Source organism: Heliangelus exortis, chromosome 5 (genome assembly GCF_036169615.1).
Source record: "Heliangelus exortis chromosome 5, bHelExo1.hap1, whole genome shotgun sequence".
Taxonomy (NCBI): Eukaryota; Metazoa; Chordata; class Aves; order Apodiformes; family Trochilidae; genus Heliangelus; species Heliangelus exortis.
In genome coordinates, this window is record NC_092426.1 from 20,770,960 (window position 1) to 20,789,838 (window position 18,879).

An 18,879-nucleotide genomic window follows, 5' to 3' on the forward strand; every position below is an offset into this window, starting at 1 on the left:
GGATGCAACGTTTTTGGTCATTGATCTCAGGTTGTTCAACACGACACTAACTAGTCACGATCAGCCCGAATTGCTCATCTAGTACTTCTCACTGAACCTCATATGCTTGTAATTTATTTTCCAGTAACTTGTGTTATAGTTTAAGTGATGCAAATCAGGGGCTAGAGCAGACAGAAACACTTGAGTGTCTTGCTGGGTTTAATCAATGATTGTGGATGGTAAAGCTGAAAGCAAGAATATTACTTTCAAATTTATCCAACATCTGCCACCTAAGAATCTTAAAGTGATTTAAAATCTTTTATTAACAAAGCCATTCAACAGCTTTAGGTATTACCTTGGCATTCTGCAGATAAGGAAACAGGCTCAGAGACATCGAGCCAGTGAGTGACTGATAGACATGGGAACTGAACAGAACAGACAGAGATTCTCCATCCTAGTCTGCACACATAAACTTCTGACTGATTTTTGTGTGAATATCATCCTTCCTCACAATAGGGCACACAGAAAGAAACAGAGGTGAGTAACCCGTGGTGCAGGTGCCTGCTGGCTGACAGATTTACAGTGCCATATACAGGGCTTAGAGCAGTTTTATCTGTGCAAGACAACTGTTTCTGGCCCCGAGTTTTGTTGAGGTTACTGCTATGTATGTAGTAGGATCGCCAGAAGGATCCTGTCTTCAAGAGGAAGCCACCTCCTGCTCCTAACTGTAGCTGGGAGAAGAGGGGAGACATAGCCTGGCATATCACCCTTGAAAGGCTGCCAACCCATGAGGATGCTGCTAATGTACACCTCAAGTCCTTCAACACAGAAGTCCTGATTTTCAACTAGTCCACAGACAAAGTAGTTTAAAATATTCATTGTGTTAATCTGTAAGGGGCTTGTGTTAGGGAAAAGAGGAAAGGGTATATATTAAATACAGCTAAACAAATAGGTTATTTGTAAAATACAGGAAATCTATTCAGAATAGGATTCAGACCCAGACAGTTATTAGCAATGCGCCAAGATCTACCATTATTTTACTTTCTTTTTCTCTTGCTACAGCATTACAAAAAGGATAGAATATACCACACATGACAGGATCAATCACTTAAATGGGGACTCCAGATCAAAACATTGAGGACTCAGTGCTGCTTCTCCAGAAAGTGGTGGTGGAAAACTCATTCATTTGTATGAAAAACTGATGTGTTTTAGGAAGCACAGTTCTGGAGAGCAGACCAGGGTATGGATACACTACTTGCCAGTTCCCTGCAGCTATTTGCCTTGTTGCTGAAAAAGAAAAAACAGATGAAGGACTTTTTTATTGACTAAACTATGGTAGCATCCTTAGGATCTTAAATGCCTTTTAACAGCCTGGCAGAACACAACCTCTCTGTACTTGATCCCTTGTTCATGCTGGCCCCATCTTGGGCTGCTGTAGGAGGCAGAGCCCTCAATGGACAATAAATTACCAAGCTCCAAAATGAATCACCGATCCTCTCCTAGCTCAGTCTGCCACCAACACTTCCCCACATACAGAGGTACCAGCTTAGGTGCAGGGGATGTACAAGGGAGATGAGCATTCCCTCAAAATTCCCTGGCCAGAGACAGAAAATACCTGGTAGTTCCTGAACAGGAGAAACAGCAAGATGCTGTGTGTTGTCCCTGTGCTGAGCAATCACCTGTCTATACTGTGCTGCAAACCATCGCATAAACCACCTTAGGCAAAAAGGAGAAAGGCCAAGAAAGCCAAATTGTAGTAGTACAGTACAAAAATAAAAATAAATTAGAAAAAAAAAAAAAAAAAAAAAGAAAAACTGGGAAGCTGGCTGTAAATACATCATAGGGTTCTGGTGACACCATAAAGTACCGGGAACTTCACTCTGCCTTGCTTTATTAGGTGCTGGTGGATGTATTTACTGCCCTGTAATTCACAGGTGACTCATTTATTTAGCAGCACTGCTGCAGGAAGAGGGCAGATTTCAATTGCAGTTTTCCCCCTCTGGTGTCAAGGGGAAGTTCATAGGCAGAAGTGAAGTTTCAGCATTATTCCCATCAGATTGACTTCAAAATAGACATAGTTATTTTCCTTAGTTTAGTTCATCTGGCTATGCATACAGGCTCTTTCTAAATGCCCTTGCATCTTCAGAACTGAGACAGGCACCTTAAAGAATAATGTTTCCCATCAGAAGTTGCTCCCTACAGATATGAGAAAACTACTCATATTTCTTACATGGCTGTTTCTTTAATTAAAAGAGCAGAGGGCCACCATATTCTGCAGAAATGGGAAATAACAAAGCATTATTTTTTCTGATTTTTAGAGTCATAGAAAGCAATCCAGTTGGCTTCAAGCCCAGGAAAAGTTTGCACTCTACCTTATTTGTGTAAGTACAACTCTGTCTATATTTCCTGTTAAACCTTAGCTGTTAATTACTTTGCTGTACTTTTCTGAAAAAGAAATGAAATCGTCAGCTCTGCTCTAAAATCACTAAATCTCTCTTAAATATCTAAAACTAGATCCAAAGGGGATTCTCCATTAGCTTTCAGCAATACAGGGTGACTGGCAAAGAGATGACAGATCTGGCTCCACCCAGCAGAGGATAACAGCATTAGCCAATGCATTACTATATAATAAGGTTAAGAGAATAAGGTCAGCTAGAACAGCTTGTAACCCAAAAGCTTTTCCCAGCCTGAACTGTTTCTCTCAAGGTCCAAAACAGATTTTTTTTTTTTTTTCAAATGTACTTTTCCAGGAACAAGGAGGGAGAGAACAGGGTCCACTTACAATCTTAAAACAGAGTCTTAAATAAAATAACGTAAAATAAACCAGAGGAGATTCCATGCTGTAGAGAGCTTGGGACCTTTGCCTTTAGGAAGCTACCTCAAATACTGCTGAGCACAGCAGTGGGGAAGTTTCTCAGCAGTGCTGTCAGAATTAACTGCTCTGAGACTTGTCCCTGGTGCCCCACTGTCCTTGTCATCACCGTCTTTCTGCAGACAGCCTCAAGAGACCCAGTAAGACCCAGCAGCACCAAGGAATTATCAGTGTTTGCTCATCCAGAGGGAAAGAGAAGGGTTGCTCCAGGAGAGGGTTGAAGACCACCGACACAGCTGCTGCTATGCAGTGCTTTTTCTGCATATAACCAACTCGCTGTGGTTACTGTAGTTCTCAGTTGTATTTGGTACCTTTGGAAATAGAGCAGTCAGCCCAGTTACCTACAGAAATTGAGGCACATGCTTTACATACTATCAGGGTTATAGGCCAGGTCTAATTCTCTTTTCAGCTCAGCTCCAAGAGACCACAGTTTCCTACAAGCAGCCTGTGCAGAATCTTTGGAGCCTAGTTTTATTCTCAGTTTATGTCAGAGTGAGTAAATTCAACAAAGCCAGTGGACTGACATCAGTGAAAGGAGATCTGACCCTTGATGTTCAGTTGTGAGAAGAGAAATGAAAGTTGATTACAATCAGTTTGTTGTGGGCTACCAGTAAGTAAGCCAACACCAATACTGGGAGTTTTGACAGAAGATGAAATTCAATTCTGTCAAGAGTCCAATTTAAGTGCCAGAAAACTTGCAAAGTTCAGACTTTCATTTTCTGAAATTTCACACCTACAGTCCTGGAAACAGGCAAGCAAATGTGTATCTTACTTTAATAAGCATTAATCAGTTGTAATTGAGGAAGAGGAAATGTCAGAATTTGCTAATGCAAACTGACAATAACATGTTAGAATTGGCCCTGTTTACCAGCTAATGCATAAAAGACAATCCAGAGTACTCAGCACTATGTAAACTAGCAGAAGAGTCCCTCCCCTGGAGAGTTTACAGACTTGCTGGAAAGGCATGAGTCAAAATATTTTGAACCAGCTTTATGAACAAACAGTACCTTTTCAAGTTGACTACTCTGTGAACCCAAGAGAATGGAAAGCCTTAGATACTGGCAGCAGTGGCTTCCCACAGGAGCCACTAGTGCTATTGCTTCCAGCTCCGAGCTTGTAAGTCTCCTTTCAATCGTCGATAAATGTGCCACAGAGATACTCCTGGCTGCCTGCACAGGACACAAGCATATATGCTCTCTCCTAAAGCTGCCTCAGAAATTAGGACAAGATCTTTCTTCACACTTTGGACCCTCTACCAGATCAGAAATTATGAATGTGTTTCGTGTTAAATGGAGGATGCTTAGGTTTGATTTACTTCATAAGTCATGAGGAGTTCCTGTCATTAAAGTACCCACCATCTGCCCTTTTGTTGTAAAAACACTTCAATCCCTGCCCCTGGGTTACTTTATCAAAGTGGGCTATCAAAGGCAGCTCCAGGCTGCCTGGCGGCAATGTGCTGAGAGGAAGACTCTCATCTCACAAGAGAAAACTGATCCCATATGACTTCAGAGCTTTTTTCTCCAGGAAGGGTGGAACTGCACCTATTCCTTTTACTCTCAGTAGAAGCTGGACTCAATGGCAGCTGCTCAAATCTTGTCAGGCAGAGAAACAGAACCTGCTTCTACTTCTTGTATTGTTTTAGGCAATGTGACTTTGTATTTATTTGTTCAGATTCAGAAAGATTTCAGAAACCAGAAGGCTGGCCAGTTTTGAAAAAATCAGGGTTTCCCACTGTTCCAGCCTTAGATAGTTATCGAATCACCAGTGAAGGAAAGCAGCCCAATGTTTCTGTCACAGAATACACACTTCAGTACCTCTTCACTAAGGATTACAGAAAAAAACCTGAAGCGACCAGAAGCATGTACTGAGAACTTATTTCTGTCATTCGTAACAGCCTTCTCTTATAGGCAGATGACTTTCTAACCAACTCTGAAATTAGCCTGATTATGTTAAGAACATCAGTCACCAGCATAACTCCTAGCAACTGATACTATGGATGCAAGTAGCTACTACATTTATGGAAATAAAAAATACATGTGTACATTGCTCTCACTATGGCTGGAATCAGTGTCAGCAAGTCTAAGGTGAAGAGCCTGCTCCCAGCCTAGGTGTCAGCCTTGCCTGAGATAGCACACTGGTGCAAGAGGTTAGACACACCAGCAGATCACAGAGGAGGAGGTGTGACCTACTGTCATTTTAGCTGCATCTGTTCTGCAGATCTAGATTTAGATCCCTGAGGTCCGTCAGTCCAGCACCTTACACACTAGTGGTAAATATTAGCAATGCAGAAGTAACCTTAATGTCATGAATTCCTACTGTGTCAGAAAAGAGCTGGGAGATCATTTCTTAAGAGCTTGGAGCTCTAAAACTTTAATAGTTTAAAATCTGAAAGGCTGAAGTAGAAAGAGGCAGGAAACAATCTGACTTAAAATATCTGCTGCAATAAATAGGGAACTATTTTAATTTTAACCCGTGAGAGCAGAAAGGAGGCTTGTTATCCATTTGTGCTCAAAGAACTGTTGCCTGACAGAAAGGAAAAGCTGAAAAAAGCTCCTTGCTTTTGCTCCTTTAAACTGGCTTCTGTGCTAATGAAAAGCAAGTTCTCTAACAGAGACTGAGCACAGGCTCCCCTGTTCTTCTCTTTCACCTACCACCTTGCCTGGTTTTTCCCTCTATAATCACCTGCTCATCTCACAGCAATAACTGCCCAGGTGACTGGTGTTTGCTGAAGTCTCCTGAATGCCAAAAAAGAATTTAGAAAAAAAGCAAAGAAGAATATAGTGGAAAAATCTTTCAATGACACAAGTGTCTCACCACCAGCCAGACAAAGAGTGAAATGTCTCCTGCAGCCAAGCCTGCTTGTGTGGGAGCTGCTGGTAGGTGTAATTTCCTAAGATGTATACCTTGTCAGTGTGAAGAAGATGAAAAGAAAAAGAAGGTCAGAGCAGCCAAAGCTAAAAAATTGGAAGGACAAAAGAAGACACTGTAGGGAACAATTCTTCTGCTTTTAACCCTCAAAGAGCCCATGCTGTGCAGTCTGTGGCAAACCAACTTACTGGCTAAGGCAAAATGAACAATGAGACCATTAGATGGCCTTCTCCTCACTCAAAGGGAGCAGCTATTTTTCCATGCACTGCCTGTGCTACACAACCTGCACAGGGTGGCACACAGAATTCAGTTCAGTTCCTCTCAGTCACAGTAGAAACAATTTTTTTTCCCTCCAAGTATTTAGGCTTATAATAGGTGAGACATCTCACATCTCTCTGTGCCAAGGCAGGAAAAACTTTACCTACAACAGTCTTAGTGATATTGTCTAACTAGCAGTGATGAACAAATGATGCTTCTGGGAGCAATATATAGTGGTGCTCAACTTTATCAAGAGAATTTTTTTTTTTCCTTTCTTCTTGTCAAAAAATCTGCTGTAGTCAATGAAGTGGCTTGAACTTAACTATAAATTACAAATGCATGAAGATACAATTAATACTAGCTTTCTTTGTGTCCAAATATACATGTACTAAAACATAGTAACTAACAGACTAACAGCAGCATATAACATACTGCAGTGCTGTTATAGTATATATAAGCATTTCACTAAATGTGTGAGTAATTTGACCACCAAAGGAGCAAACAAACCATGGTTAGCTGCTTATAGGAGGCATCCAAGTAACAAAAAGTTGCAATGAAGGACAAGATAAGTGTAAGGGATACAAACAGGCAGGGCATCCTGCTGAGTACAAAAGAAGCATGTCTAGGGAAAAAACCAAGAGAAACAGCACTATTAGCAGCTGAAGATCACACTTTTGGGAGAGGGAAAGTAGCATTAAAACGTTAGGTATGAAAAGGGAAATTGGATTCAGGAGACAACAAGCCAGCATCACTTCGAACTTCTCTCATCCTCCTCCTCACCTCTTTTTCTGCAGCCAAGACCATCAGTGACAGTAGCTGTCAGTGCTAACTATGCAGAATCATCTCTATGACATTGCATAATCACAGCTAACTTAGGGGCATAAATATTAAAGGCTAACAGTTTTGTGCATAAAGTAAGAATTGATGAAAATGATCGAGAATTAACCATTACAATATAGTGTGTTGCTAATTAATGAGTTCAATCAAGTTCCATTTTAAAGTTTAAGACTGGCCTGATTTATCAGTATCTAAACATTCCCATCCTAACAATCAGTAATTCCCTAACATACATGTACCTACACATACACACATTTTCAGGTGTGGTATTGTGGTACATTATTTCTTGCCCTATCATAGAAGGAAGATTATTACCTTCCTCTTTACAGCTATCTTTTCCATATTTGAAGACTTCTGCTATATCCCTTCTCCCTAGAAAAGGACATTTGCTTTATTGTTCCTTAGAAATCGACTGTGCCCATTATTGCTGGTTTCCTAGAGACTTTTCCCAAATATCTACATTTTTCTTGAAGTACAATGCCCTAGGCTGGATGCAATCTTTCAGATCAAATCTCATGAGCACTTCATACAGAAGATAAATTATCTCATGTATCTCATTGTTGATACTCCATTTTAGAGTACTTGGAAGACATTTGTTCCTCTTGCATAGAAGGAGGGCTCATATTAGCTGCTAGCTGCTTCCATTTTTTTGTTCAGTGGAATAGAAAATATGACTAAGCCCTGGTCCATGAGTTCTTAGGCCTTTTTTCACGGTGATTTTTAAAAGGTTTTGCAGCTTTCAAAAAAGGTATTTGGTCACTGTAGCATTACCCTGGGATGGGTAGTAGTACAGCATCTACTACCCAATATATTTAAGACTACTGAGGACAGGCCCAGGCTTCAAGGTATGCAACAAACCCACTCAAACAAATCAAATAGATGGAAGCAAAATCAATTCCAGGTCCATTTGCCTTAACTGATTCGAGGACTTCCTAGGATACTTTGTCTCTACCAGAGGTGGTCAAGAAAAGCACATTAGTAAGGATAAATGTAAGGGGCATGAACTGCTTTAAAAACATCTCTCTCCTTGTGAAGCATCTCACTGTCCTATCATTCTCCTGGGTCTCAAACTCCACACCACCTGTGCACGCTCCTCTAGTGCTGCAGGTCTCCTTGTCTTGTCAAATTCTCTATCCTGCCTGTGACTCAAAGAGTGGTTGTGCTAGTCACAGAGATGCAAAAAGCCTGTTTCCTCAAACGGAACACTTCTCTTTACCCAGCACTCTCTTCTCTGAGCAGAATGGAAGGGAATTTGCATAGGGACAGGCATCCAACAGGGGCAAAACCCAACTGGAATTGCAAGTGCTAACCCCAGAGCAAGTGCAGACATCACTTACAGTGGTAAGTGCATGGGCTTTAAGCACCAGGAAGTTGTGAAAACTGAGTAGTAGACACAAAGAAGAGAAAGGAGCAACATACTCCCTCACTGAGAAGCTGTATACTATGGATAAGATGTAAATTGCTCCCAACATGGATCTGCTATTTATTGGACAGGACAGACAATAAACCTCAGCTATTCACTGTAAAGTGCCAAGGAAAAAGCTAACAATAGGGATCTAGGGATTACATTCAAAGTAGCCAGATGCACACAAGCAGGTGTGCATGCACACACATGTACATGCATATTTCTGCTTCTCTCTGCAGTCTCTTTATCTCTTCCTCAGATTATCAACCATGGACAACTACAGAAGAAACCAGAAAATGGGAACATAGGGAAATGCCTGTGTGACCCATAGACAAAGCTCCCTTGAAGAATCATGTTGTTTGGTTTTCTTTCTTCCTTCTAAACTTCTGGTTGGTCATACAAAAGCCACCTCCCCCACGGGCCAGCTCATCCCTTAAGTAACCCCTTAAGTTATAAGTAAGTCTTTAAGTTTTAAGTAGATGCCATGTTTCAGCCCCCTCCTCTTTTTATCAGTCACCAAAAGTGAACAGTCAGGATGGCAACACACAGTCTGTAATTCACTCCTCCAGGATCCTGGCAGAAGTATGGTGGGTACTATGAGGATGAAAGAAATCTGAGTGGTCTCCAGGATGACTAACTCTGAATCATTTTGTTGCTGTCTTCATCCCTGCAGTCTGATCTCCTCCTGCACAAAGATCAGAAGGTAGCTATTCTGTGACAGACCATGATACTAAAAATCCCCCAAAGAGACAGAAAGCAGTATGTGATAAACAGAATAAAGATATATACAGGCACTCTCTGTAACACCTTTTCTTGCACTGAGGTGCTTCTTACCCACTACCAGCACCTACACTAGATTTAATCCTCAGAAATGTAGCAGCACACAGATAAAAAGAGGGCATCTGATATTCCTGGCCATCTGAAAACATATTCTACAAGCAGCAGAACTACAGAAACAGATTAGTAGGAAATGAGGCTTCATGTTTCCCCCTTTTCACTCCCCCCACATTACTATAATAACATAACCACATCACCCTCAGTTCTCCCCACGTTCTCTCACACTCCCTCCTATGATGAGCTCAGATTTTTGTCATATTTCCTTAACCCCCTGTCACACCTTTCATTTCTTTACCTCCTCATGTCCTGCTTTGGTTGAGGAAGAGGTAGCATGTGTTGTAGCAGGCTCAAAGCTGAAAGTCTACCAGCAGGTGAACCATCCCTTACACCTCAGCAGGGACAGGGAACAAGCTCTGTAGGAATTCTGTATCTATGAGGATTCAGTGTTCCTGTCAAATGTGGTGGTTGCTGGGCAGGTAACTAAAGGGACAATGGCCAGAGTGATTGCAGAAGAGTCATTACCTTAGAAAGCCAGACTAAAATAACACTGTATTTCCACACCAGTACAGTATAGCCTCAAGTGGTGTGACAGTTGAAGTTGCAGGGTATCAGCTTCTCACCATGAGCTGTATTGCAAGAAATCTTTTGTAAAAGGAGTAACAGCGCCAAAGAATTTGGTACAAGAAATGGGTAATTCAGCATCTTAGATCTGTACTACACAGATACAGTAAAGGAGCATGTTTTAGCTAAAGGGTTGACAAAAATAGCAGCACCAGAAGGAAACCTTCAAAGGTGAATTATTCTGTGCCACTTTGGTCAAGTGCACTGCACTCTGCACTGGAAATAGGAGATTTCATCTAGTGCTGGCAACATCATGTAGACTGGCTGGAACACAACGGCAAAGAGGTTGCCTCTCTTCTGCACCTGCAAACATTGCTCCAGTCACAGAGCCAACCAAGCACTGGACAGAAATTGCACAAGAAATAGAAATAAATTATCTAATGCAGTTCTAGTTAGCAGGAAAATATTAATCCAAAGAGAACTTCAAAGCTAGCATGATTTCCGGCTTCTGTTGGTGAAATAGGTGGCATCTGACGGGAGTCCTCAAACCATAGGTTCTGTCCCCAGAAATACTGCTGAACTTTAGCAAACTTATTAACAAATTTTGCATTCAAATAAATATGTCCCTGAACAGCTTATGCTTTTGACAGAGGACAACCTAGTAGGTTTTGTTTTTTTTTTTTTCCTCATCAATCTGTATTGCAACAAACTGCTCTTATTATTGGGTTTTCTTGGTTTGCTAGTTAAAGGTTGAAAATAATATAAATCCAGATGTTTAACAGAGCTTATTCTAGCCTAGGTTACACAAGTCATGGTAAAAAAGCACATGGGGTTAAAAACTATGAGACAAAGCACTGCGACTACCCCAGGCAACAATCCTACACTGTCCAAGTAAGACAGCTGGCATTTAGCAGGTATTTTTACCTCCATCTATCTTCATTTTTCTCCCTCTCTATCTCCCATTTTGGTAATTGCCTGTCCCATCCTGCACAGGAACACACACAGAGGCTCACCCACTCACTCCCATTTCTTCTGTTGCCAAGAAGAGCATCCTGCGTGGGATCCAGTCATTTGTTGTCCACAGAACTTCTGGTGTGTGTCTCTCTAAATAGCCGACATCTGGAGGAGCTAGATGCTACTTATACACTCCTTAGCACGATCAGATGCTGTTAAAGAATGTGAATAAAATGCCTCGTCTTAAAAATAACTTCTCTTTACCCCCTCTACTTCCTTCTAACAGTTTTTTTGGGTGAGGACATTCACAGTCCACTACATACAGTGATCAACTTTCAGACCTGCTGTTCTTGGGGACACAAAGAGACCAATATAAAAGTATACACCGACAACAATCCATTATTTCTGCTGTCCAGGACTCACTTCTACAACACTCACTGTTTTGTTTTGGTTTTTTTATGAAAAATGTATCCCTCTAGAACCATGCTGCAGAGATAGGACCATGACCGGGGTACCCATAGTGTCCAGACCCCTCCTTCCTCTTCATTATTCAACAGACACCTTAATTTTTACAGCAGTTAAAATAGGGGTTTCACAGACTACAGAATTTTCTAAGTATACAAGTGTGTTTCAGTTAATGATTGTTTCTGCCTTGCAAACAATTCAGGAGTTCACAGTAACATGATCCTCTAATTAAAGACTGAAAGAAATACAGAACAGGGAAGATATTACAGTTACTTCCAACATGCCTCGATTTTGAATGCTTGATTTTGCAACAAAACCCAGAATCACTCAGAGCAGGGTGGTTGCTGGCTCTTTAATGTTCTCTCTCACACACATATCTATCTACTCATGCACATGTGTAATCTGTAGTTCAGTGGAGTATGCCTTCATTTCAAAAAAACAGCCAGGACATGTATGCCTCAAGTCATCCAGACAAAAGAAATACAAGCAGCCAGCAAAGTGATGGGTAGCACAGATGTACCTAAATTGATTAAATTGCTGTTGCTAAAACACACACACTGCAATCTCTTCCTCTTTCATTTATTCAAGGTATGCTGTCATTCTTCTCCAATCCTTTCCAAAGTGCTCTTGTTAGCAGGTTGAGAGAATTAAGTTAAGTTGACTCACCAATATTAATAGGTCTCTAATTCAATAGCAGAGTGTTTACAGAATGCCACCTGCCTTCTCTTTAAGCAAAAGATACTGAAACACAGCCAACACTTTGCCCAGCTGTTTCAAAAGCTAAAATTAGGTACACCTGTTTTAACAGTTGTTTCAGCAGCTGGACACTGGGATTTGGATCAATAAGATTTACTCAAAGCTTTTTCCTCTCAGAGCCAATAGCAACTTGAGTGCTTCATCCTGTGCTTGGAGAAATTTGTGTTGCATGGGATAGTGTGAATGAATCAAAAGGGTGAGGGTGTTACTCTTCCCCACTGCTGGACCTTGCTACAGTGCAAGAAAAATTGCCTATTTATGGGATCACGATAGTATCCTGGTCTTGATCTAGCAGTATACAAGGACAAGATCTTGAACCATACATAAACCAGTGCACTGATAAACTGCAGGTATCATAAAACTTGGAGGTTTGTGAGATCTGTAACCTTCCATTCACTTCAATGAGTTGTCAATGCTGATAGCAAAAGACAGCAAGTGAATCCTGCCAAATTTTCCATTACTGATCTGGGAATAATCCAGCTAACATGCAAAACCCACTTCTCCCGTAGCTGAAGTGCATCTGTCCCACCAGCTTTCTTCACATTCAATATGCACCTCCATTGCAGAAACCTATGACATGTTGGAAAGTCACTGAGATGTTATAAAAGAACTGGATGTAAAGCAAAAGACAAAATAAATTTATCCTTACGGCAGTTACACCTTAAGCATTTGCTGGAGCTGTTTCCAAGCTTCTATATCTGGCCACGTTGCTTGAGAATCTTAATACATTGTCTAAAAGGAAGACATCATTTCCTAAAGCTTCTGTGTTGCACAATATAGTTCCATTTGCCTTTTTTCCCTGCAGAAAAATCAGTTCATACAGTGGTCCCCAGATCCACTTATTCCCAGCCTACTGGTTATCTCTCTGGTGTGACTGTGGGACCAAGTGGTAAAGAGGATCACTAATTTGTTATGAAGAAGTGTGTAAAAACAGAAGCTCCATGAATTTGTGCTGCAACTAAGAAAGACACAAGAGAATGCTCAAGACAATTCTCAGAGTTACAGCTGACCCTGTAGTCTTAGAGCTCCCATATAATCCAAAGCCATAAATTTGTAAACATGAAGGTACTCAGGCATATAAAACATCTTCCAGAGCATGTGCTCATCTGTACACTCTCCTGTGGCACCTGTGCATTTTCAAAGAAAAGACACGTGCACATTTATGCATGTGCACTCAGGTAGGTAGCATGCACATCTATGTAGATCCTTTATAATGTACAAAAATGAATGTAAGAATACAACCCTGCCCACACAGCTCTACAGCCAAGGGAGAAGATGCCTCAGAGCACACTGCACATCATCAGATTCCCATCAAACACACCTCAGATTTTCTCTTTCAGACAGAAAACAGGTTGAGGAGAGAGAGACTGCTTGGTTGTCAAATCCAGTAATAAGTGCTTGTCAAGAGCATTTCTGATGGGATCTAAAGATGCTTGGAGAAGTGGGGCCACCACAGTAAAACTGCACAAGCTGAACTTAAGAGCAGTGAAGACACAGAGATATGGTGACATGAAGAATTTTCCCCTTTGTCTTTCTGGGAAATAATGACCAAATCCTACAGCATGATTACTCTTGTTATACCTGCTGGCCCTGCTCTCAAGTCTGTATTAGACAGAAGCTGCTCCCACCTTCCCTCAGATTAAATGTGCCTGGTAAAAAACGATCAGAGATTGGCACGATAATTATCTTTCCTCATTAGAAAGCAGGCCCTGAACCTGACTGAATATGACTCCTCTGTCAAAGCCCTCTGTGGGCTGTAATAGTACTCAGCCAACATCAACGGGCACACCACTTCATGTGAACAAAACCAAGCAAGATTTCAAGTAATCTTGTCTTTTTATTTGCTTTTTCTCTTCTAAGCCTGCTGAGTGAGGTGGGAAGGTGCCAAATTCCTTTTTAACTTGTATAAATGCATCTAAATGTCACCGAAGAGCCTTGTTAAGTGAAAAGCTTTCCAAATGTTTTTCTCTCTTGTATCTAAAATGGATTGCTCTTTTTTTTTTAGTTCTTTTTTGGGGGTTTTTTTGTTGGTTTTTTTTTTTTTAATTAAAAAAGGCACACACTTTCAGACCACTGTGCCCTTCACCATTCCTGAGGCCAGCTGATTGCAGTGACCCCCAGCAGTGCTCCTCATGTTCTCCTGCAGCAGCATTCACTGTAGTGCAGGGAAGCCAGAAGGAAGGGCAAACGTAGATAAAGACAAGGCTGAAAACTACTCCAGCTAGGGCATGAGCAGACCTAAGGGGCCTTTCTGTGACAGAACAGACAGGCTCCCTCATATTTTAAAAACTGCATTTGAAGATTATTCGTTGCTTTGTTTCTTTTCTGGTAGCATGAACTTGAAGACAGTGACTAATCCTCAAGAGCTGTGACCCCAGAGCACCCCCGCACCACCACAGAAAAGACAGTGCTGAAGCCTTTGCAAAACACCAGCCCTGCCAAGGACAGTGCAGCTAAGAAAACTTAATTTAAAAAGTGGGAACAGCTCAAGCTTCCTCACTGGTGCTCATATAGCTGTGACTCTTGTAGATATGCCATACTGAGAATGATGGTGTGGTAAATTGTTCTGGGAACTATGTGATAACAGATGAGGGCAGCCAGCACTGGCTATTCTATAAACTGGAGAACTGGGGAGATCTGCAGAGTCTGACTATGCTTAGTGGACTCAATGAATCAGCTCCTTCCCTTTTAGTACAATCAAACATGGTCCTTTCTTCATCCCAAAGGTCACTCATATCTCCTCATTCCACTGTGCTCTCAGTTAAAGAAAAAAAAATGAGCTCTGGACTATAGATTGCATTTCTGATCTTACCAGAAAGATGCCATTTTGTTCTGCAGCCAAGTACAGGGGTCAAAGAAATTATCACATTCTATGGTCTGTTCAACAGAACACGCTGGAAATCGGTATAACTATGCAGCAGTAGGAGCAAAGCTGTGCTAATGCACTGCAGTATCCTGCAACACTGTCAAATGAGATGTGTGGTCCCGAAATGGAATGCCATTTGTAGGCAGCAGGTGCCAGGACTTGCCGGGTGATGGCCCGGACGGTGCTCGCCCCACCTGTGCCCAGTTGGGGCTGGCCCAGGTGCGCATGCCCGGGATCGGCAGGGTGTGGCTTTCCGGAGCAGGCCCCAGAGCCAGGCGGATCGAAGTTAGCTCTCTGATACTAATCTGAACCAACACTAGCTCGATTGACTCTGTTCGCGAACCGAGCTCACGCAACACCATTTATTCAGACAAAACTTATTCCTCAAGCCATCATACAACCTACAAGAACACAGGCAACACAGATAATCTACAAGAATGCTGCAACTTAACCTGGAGGAGCAGCATCAGACACTGCACTTAGGAAAGCTTACATCATGGAAGGGGAACCTCATGTTCTCTGCTAAGGAACCCTCTGCAAACAACCTTTGTTCATAATTCCATTGAAATCTTCTGGGGCTCCTTCTGACATCCAAATTAAGAGACATCTTCTACACCAGAAAAATTAAATCTCACAAAGGTCATTTTCCTTTTGCATCATCTCCCACAGTCTGACCATACCCAAAACGAAATGTGGGCCTTTCCATTCCAGACTGCAGTTCAGAAGCTCAGACTAGTAAAACGACCAGATACTAAAGTCCAAATCTGGGAGCTGGACCCTCCAGAGCAAAACTAGGGATTTATTTTTTTATTAAAACGTAGTAGCATTTGCTTTATTTGCCTTTTCCTTTTGGATTTGGGAATGGAGAGAAGGAAAATGTGGGTATGATTTCATGCTTTCATCTGTAATAACTAGAAAATTTCCTTTCAGAAAAATTAAATGAGCAGATACAATGACACACTATGTGCCTGCAGGAGCTCAGATTTTAAGATATACATCAGACACCAGTGGCCTCAAAATTAAATTATGCACTAGCAATAAAAAGACATCTCCCAGTTAAAAAAACAAAACCAGAATCCTTGATCAGTGAACATTTTAAAACCTCTGTTCTGCAGAGGCACACCCAGGTGTTATATAGGCAGATGCATCAGAATGCTAATTCACTGAAACAGAGTTTAAGTGCTGTGATCATTTAAATATGTGATTATTTGTCTTTGAAGGGAGAAAATTAAAAATTAAAGTAGAGTTGTTTTGTTGCCCCCTGCTAGTTACTAACCTTCCCACCTAGGTGAAACTTGGATGGGCAACAGTGCTCTCTCACATTGCCTTAGCTTTTTTAAACCTAGTTAGGAAATACAGGAAATTACCCTGGGAATCTGACTCATTTCCTTGTCTCCCCCCTCTCGTGACCACCCAACTCTTTCCCTTTTCTTTTTTCCTTCCTTTTCTCCCCATTTCATAGGTTACAACTGGACAAGGAGCAAGAGTAGCACACAAATAACCTCATATCTTTTCCTCACTGCTTGCAGCGTGTGTCAGTTTCAGGAAATAGTCCCTTTCACTACTGCTGGCTGGTGCCTTAATGCATAAGGCTAAACCATGCAGCCATGTTACCTCTCCTCTTTTGCAGTACCACAGTCTGATGATGAACCTCGGTCATTTTCAACTGGGTTATGCTTTCTCTTGTGCCCTTTTGCAAGTTTGGTGCTCTGCCAGGTGGCTGCAGCATGGCTGCACCCAGTGCTGAACATTCCCTAGGCAGCAGGCCAACAGGGGCTCCAAGGGGGAGGCACATCCAGGCTCCTGCAGCTAAATCCTGGCAAAAAGAATGAGCCTTCCTGCTGCCTTGAAAATGATGGATGTGCACAGAGAGCTTGCACAACCTACAGCCATATGATCCCCTACACTGTCTCCCAGAACCCTGCACACAATACAAATTGCCACACAAAGAAACATGCTCAGTAGCACTGACCTGAACACTACCTGGAACAAGCAGGAATCTAAAAGGTAATGTAAGTCATGGCACAGGATAACCCTTTGCTTGTAAGGTGTGTTTATATGTAGAGTCTACATATCCATATACTAGGTTAATGGCTGGCACATTCAAAGGGATGACAGGAGATAACCCAGCTTGTTCCTTTTGGATAGGATTAAAAGCTTCTACACTGGTTCAATGCTTCTTGAGAAAAATAAGCATTTTTCCCTCAGATTTCAAAAGACAGCGGGTTCCAGTCTAGCTGAAAATGGTGACAATAGTCCTTCTTTTGGTACTCGGGCTATAAAAGTAACTGCAAAATTATACCTATTTTTCCACCTTCTAGGAATTAACCAGATCAAATATATTTGACCTTCTGATGAGAGGAAAGTGTTGGGGGGCTTTTAACTGTCAAGGCTTAGACCTGAGAGTAAAACTAAGGTCATATCCAGGAGGAAAGAATAAATTACAAAAATTATGTAGTTTAACCTCAACAGTCCCCTTGCAAAAGAAGCTATAAGGACCCATGGCCAGCCTGATCCCAACAGCCCACATATAATTCACCTCCACGACACCATAAAGCAAGGGGATGTATTTACAGTAAGTCACATACTAAATACAATTTGTGGCTTGCTAGCAATGAGAAGGCACACTGCAAACCAGAGTTATGGATCAGCACAATATCTTTGTGTCAGCTGTGCCAAACATTCAGGTAAACTTCTGCTTTTTCTGGGGAAATGGCCTGGTAAGGTTATGTAGTAAACTGACATCTCATTTTCTATGTTCTCACTAATTTGCCCTATTAGGAAATTTCATTACAGTCACAAATATTGGCATAAATAAATATTTGGTTATATTCAGCAAAGTTTTGTAAATCCCTCATCAGTTAAAGAAAGAATAGGATTTTCTGATTAATAATTTATGCCAGCTTCATGCAGGATACTCAACTATGTAGCAGCAGCAAGAAAATACCTCAGTCTCCTCTCCAAAGATGCTGTCTTCTAAGCTGCAGAAGTCCTGATCTCCCTAAACTGTGTGGTGTATGAAAACCCCAGAATTCTCTGATCAGCTCTGGTTCCACACAGTACAGCATCAGGACACTCAGTTTTATGCTACTATGAATGCATAACCCTGAAAACATACAAAGATACTGTTCCAAAATCCACAACTCCACAAATACATTGTGTACTACGTAGGACTAGGTTGTTTCTACAATGTACAGATGTAAGGTACCAAAATATTCCAAAGGAATTTAATACAGCAGCACACAGAAAGAAGCATCCATTGACTCCAGTTTATGGAGTGCAGAGCTGCAGCAGTGAGGGACAGAGCAGAGGATCAGGGTGGAGCAGTCTCTGCCACAAGCCCCAGCTGTTTGAGCAGATTCTCTCCCATCCCACCAACAGCAACCATTATTATTTTTAATTATATTTTTTTCACTTCTAGGCATAAACTCCTGCACAATACAACATAAAAGCAGTCCATGGTTATCATGCATGCATGTTTTGGTACAGCTTCCTAAGTACATGATTCACACACTACTCTTTTTTGACATGACCTTTCCTTCGTTCAGCACACAGGAAGAATAATGCCTGTGGAAGGTGCTGTTACTTCATACTATATTTTATCTTCACTGCTCCCTTTGTGGGCCCTTCTCCTGCACACCATACTAATCCTGCTCTGACGAGTAATTTATTTTCACATGGGCGTTTCTGTGATGCCACTCAGCAGAGCACTGGACTGTTTTGCAAAAACTAATTACTTTGGACAACACCTTTCTGAGGTGATAGGTTTATTATATGAGTGGAGAGCTCAGGAACAGGGAAATTAAGTCAAAAGGCCTTCTACTGTTGAATGTGCAAATTCAGATGCAAATTCTGATTACACAGAGTGCTTAGCACCTTATGGCACCTTATACATTTGAAATGTTGTTTTCAGGGCTCCATATTGTTTGCACACAAGTTATATGATCTCAAGTTGGCAACCAGAACACAAGAAATACATAATTTAGGGATGGTCTGAGAAAAAAATGATTTTAGTATCTTAACCAGCATTATATTGTGACCCTAGAGAATAGGAGGGACAGACAGACTGAGATTTCCCTTGATCAGTGCTTCACTCAAGAGGCCTTCTTCACTTTTAAGTACCCCTTGCCTCATTCTCTATATTTCCAGCTCAAAAAAAATTGAAGTGTGCATTCTATGTACCATGCAGTAATTTTGGGAGCAGATCCCCAGTTTATGCCA

General features: G+C 41.5%; 1 protein-coding gene across 12 annotated transcripts in view; it reads right to left on the bottom strand.

Annotated features, from left to right (window-relative positions):
* The window catches only part of NRXN3 (neurexin 3), a 942,831-nt gene that overhangs the window by 358,414 nt on the left and 565,538 nt on the right, over positions 1 to 18,879 (bottom strand). The gene's annotated exons all lie outside the window — the stretch shown is intronic.